The sequence below is a fragment of the Mya arenaria genome, chromosome 8 (genome assembly GCF_026914265.1).
Source record: "Mya arenaria isolate MELC-2E11 chromosome 8, ASM2691426v1".
Lineage (NCBI taxonomy): Eukaryota > Metazoa > Mollusca > Bivalvia > Myida > Myidae > Mya > Mya arenaria.
Window position 1 is genome coordinate 60445287 of NC_069129.1, and position 4923 is coordinate 60450209.

The 4923-nt window shown below is 37.3% G+C and overlaps 1 pseudogene; it reads left to right on the plus strand.

Moving 5' to 3' along the window:
- Window positions 1–219: 219 nt before the first annotated feature.
- Window positions 220–4923, plus strand: part of LOC128244417 (steroid 17-alpha-hydroxylase/17,20 lyase-like) — a 7398-nt pseudogene continuing 2694 nt past the window's right edge.

Sequence of the window (4923 nt, forward strand, 5' to 3'; positions counted from 1 at the left end):
GACGTCACAGGCAGGTCCTCAATATTGATTGAACCAGCTATTCGATTGTTTGCTTTCGAGCCTGTTTGGTTGCATTTATTGTGTATTTTGTGTTTATAAGTATTGTTATGTGTAATCATTGTGGAAATATTCTTTAAAAAGTATCATTGTCTTGTAAACATCGAAACACGACTGGAAGGATCTAGCGCGTGATATACGGTGTACAAGTATGAACTACTAAAAGAATCATATTGACTGAGTCATGCATAATTTAAAGGTCATGTCATGATTTAGCTTGTTGTTTATTTGCGGCAGGATGCAAATGCGTATATAAACAAGACTGAACATTTCGTTGTCATTATAACTTGGAATTTTCTTGCTGATACATCTGAAAGGTAAGATCACCATTTAGTAAATAAAGTGAGGCTCTTACTGGAAACACTGACTACTGTACTACGGAATAATTTTTCGTTGAAATACTGTTTTTACGATTTTTGATAATGTGTAAAAGAATAGAATTTCGTAAAATGATGCTCATTAATAAGTCACAGAACAGCATTTAATTAAACGCACTTACTTTCTGTACAGTTTTCAACAATTCATTAATATTAATTGTAATATTTACTGTATTCATCTATCATAGTTTCTGTCACGTTCATAAGTTATTAAACGAGACTGGAATATTTAAAGACAAACCGTTTCTATTTAACCTGTTCTCATCAGATTTATGTTTAATAAAGGCAAATAGGGTACAGTAAGATTGCTCTGTTGCCGCCAAGTAATATTTGTACTGTTACATATATACGTAAGATGTATATAAATGTTTTCCCAAACATAATGGTATCCGGTATAAAGGTAACACGCAAATTTGAAATGTGAAATATTAAAAAGAAAGCTATTCATGATATGAATGTGTCTTATATATATTATCCATTACGAGTGGTTTATTTTTAAATTTTACATGTGGTGCAGTATTGCTTATTGCATGTTTATGATAAAAACACACTAAAATCCCTTTTGATGTAGATTTTCAACATAAAACAATTTTAGTACAAGGCTTATTTTAAAATTGTTCAGAAAATATGTGAATGACAAATCACGGTTTCATGTGATGCATCTTCCATATGGAACCGTAACCAAGTGAATAAACAGCGCTTGTAATATTCCAGACTAACTATGTCGGTGGAGGCGTACCTGCCTTCCTCTCCTATCACGACGGGCCTGGTTGCCCTGGTAGCGGGCCTCTTCTCCTTCTGGCTGCTCAGGCGCATGCGCTATAACTACCCGCCCCGCCCAGGCATCGCGCTCCCCCTGCTGGGACATGCTTACAGTAAGGAAAACACCACTGAAATTTTATTTTTTCATTTTATTTTGCATGATTTCTTTAATCGATCAAGATATCTAAGCCACACTACTATAAGAGTTCTCGCGTTGCATACTTGTTTCAACTTAATTTAATTTTATATTGAAACATGTTGCAGCTACAAAACATCGATATATCCACTCTATCATACGGCACCTTTGATATTTTTCTTCATATAAATCGAGTTTAGAAATTTTAAATATCTTTATCAACATAGGTATAGTTTCTGACCACACCCCTAACCCACCTATCGCATATATGTGTTTCTTCCACCCAGATAAGTAGATCCGAAAATTTAACCATGCTAGAAATTCTTATAATGCCCATGGGCAAAGATAAAACAAGAACCCGTATGGAACTCCTTTTTAATGGTCATCACATTGTAATTACCTCCCTGGTTAAAGACTGTCGTCTGTAGCATCATTGAAACCATGTCTTGTATTTAGAATGCTAATTATTTATTTCTCGTTTCAAATGTCACCATAAGAAAGTTTTCACGCACCTTTCAAGAAATAATGCTTCACTCTCCTCAGAACTATTAAAATAACGATTTGACTATTAACATAATCTAAATCACTGCGCGCATATCCATCACAACCACGAATTATCACACGCATTCATACGCATTTATTTTCACTACGTACAAAAGAGGTCCAGCAAGAAATACAGTTTTTACTAAATTTTGTTTCACTGAGATGGTAGAAAAAGCGTATTCGCTCGTGTAAGGTAGGTTCATTCGAACGCTCGCGCAGGCTGTTTTGCGGAAACTCGGTAAACCTCGTTTCCTCAAAACATAGACAATGCGAATGTCCGTCGGACAATCGGACATGTCCGGTATATTTCCATTTTGACCGACGAAACTTTTGTTTTGGTCGGTCACAATGTCCGGTGAGAAATTAAAGTCAGCACCGTTTAATTTTCGGAAAATTTATTTTCAGTTTCAAAATAAATGTTCAGAGTTATTTTTAACTATTATATCATGATTATTCAGCGTGTTAATCTGTGTATCACTATTTGTAAACCCCGTTTCGACATGTTTCCGTAAAAGCATTCGGAACTCCTCGACCATTGTTTTCGATAAAATGGCCGAGGAGCTCAGGATGCCGTAAAAGCTGATAAAACGCATAAGGTTCCGATTTCAGCTCGTCCTCTAATACTTTTATTTTACGGAAATGTTCGGAAATTACAAAATTCCGTATGTATTTATTTTCGGCGAAGTGGTTCCCGGCAATCGTGTTAATTTAAATATGATGATTAATATACCGAGCTGACTTTCTTTCCGCTCTGTTTAACATTGCCAATAACAAGAACACTACTTTCGTTTTTGCATAAATGTTGTGCCTGAGTTTGACTTGTAGTACAATTCGTTACATTTTATAACCGTACTGTATCTTTAATTTAAAGATGAATTAAAAGAGTACGATCTAGCTGTTCCATGGGTAGACGAACCAGATATGAGTTTTTTTTGGGAGGCAAGGGAAGAAAAAAAATGACATTTATAAGATCCGAATATTGATTTTTTTTACATGATGTTTGGCTTTTTTTGTAATTTATTATAGTTCTGTAGGACAAATCTAACCAAAAAGATCTAAACCTGTTATAATGGGGATTTACAAAACTTATTTAAAAAAGAGGCTTAAAATCAAGGTTTAGGCTGATGTAACTGAATACTGTTTGTAACATTGCGACAGGTAAAAATTTGGTGCGACAGGTAAACTTTCAGTGTTTACCTGTCGCAATGTCCTGTGAAGAAGAAAAAGTTTTCGCGTTGCTCAAAACACCCTACGCTCGGGTCGGGATGAACCTATCTTACACTCTCAGCTTTGGAAGATACTTATAATCTCACTCTGTTCAACTTTTTTTATTTTAGAATTAACGTTAAATGACCTTCCACAGCAAGCGCTTGAATGGTCGAAGGTATACGGACCAGTTCTGACCATCCATCTAGGTGAGTGAATAAATTCTAAGATATACATTCACGGCTCTTCTGTTCGTTTCTTATTTTAATTTCACGCTAAGTTCTAATAATATCCATGTTTCAGTAATTTTCGCTATTGCTTTGACGACATGCCGTGTAAAAAGTATAGTACTCGCTCCGCTGTACATGAGTTATAACCCTTATAGTCGCGAGTGCAACTGATCCCATCTTTGAGTCCAGACACGACCTTCAGGCTAATCGTAATCATGGACCCATACCCTGTCACAAATCTGAGCTCTATCTAAAGAAAGAGGGCTTTGACGCAATGTTCACTCTATTTCTCTTCGCTACACTTGTCGCAGGTCCCTGTACTTAATAATTACGGAATAAGTGTGACCCCTTGTAGGTTCCTGTACTTCTGTGGGACAATTGATCTATAATTACGGAATAAGTGTGACCACTTGTAGATCCCTGTACTTCTGTGGGACAATTGATCTATATTTACGGAATGAGTGTGTTCCCCTTGTAGACCCCTGTCCTTATGTGGGACAATTGATCTATAATGACGGAATAAGTGTGACCCCTTGTAGATCCCTGTACTTCTGTGGGACAATTGATCTATATTTACGGAATGAGTGTGACCCCTTGTAGATCCCTGTACTTCTGTGGGACAATTGATCTGTAGATCCCTGTACTTCTGTGGGACAATTGATCTATATTTACGGAATGAGTGTGACCCCTTGTAGATCCCTGTACTTCTGTGGGACAATTGATCTATAATTACAGAATGAGTGTGACCCCTTGTAGATCCCTGTACTTCTGTGGGACAATTGATCTATATTACGGAATGAGTGTGACCCCTTGTAGATCCCTGTACTTCTGTGGGACAATTGATCTATATTTACGGAATGAGTGTGACCCCTTGTAGATCCCTGTACTTCTGTGGGACAATTGATCTATAATTACGGAATAAGTGTGACCCCTTGTAGATCCCTGTACTTCTGTGGGACAATTGATCTATAATTACGGAATGAGTGTGTTCTCCTTGTAGATCCCTGTACTTCTGTGGGACAATTGATCTATAATTACGGAATAAGTGTGACCCCTTGTAGGTTCCTGTACTTCTGTGGGACAATTGATCTATAATTACGGAATAAGTGTGACCCCTTGTATGTTCCTGTACTTCTGTGGAATAAATGATCTATAATTACGGAATGAGTGTGTTCCCCTTGTAGGTTCCTGTACTTCTGTGGGACAATTGATCTATATTTACGGAATGAGTGTGTCCCCTTGTAGGTCCCTGTACTTCTGTGGGACAATTGATCTATAATTACGGAATGAGTGTGACCCCTTGTAGATCCCTGTACTTCTGTGGGATAAATGATCAGAATGATATTGTGTGTTTCCCTTGCAGGTCCAATGAAGACAGTTGTGGTAAACAAGATAGACGAGGCGCTAGAGGTTCTCGTGAAAAAGTCCACAGACTTTGCCAACAGGCTTATCGTACCCTCAGGTAACGCACGGATACATGCGGCCACTGATACACATGCCAGTATAGCAAATACATATTTCAATCGATAAAGAAAGACAGTTCTATTGCTAAACATGATACATTTCAAGTTGGGAGTTGTAAACAATTTTTCCAGAGGTAATTGTTGCTTTA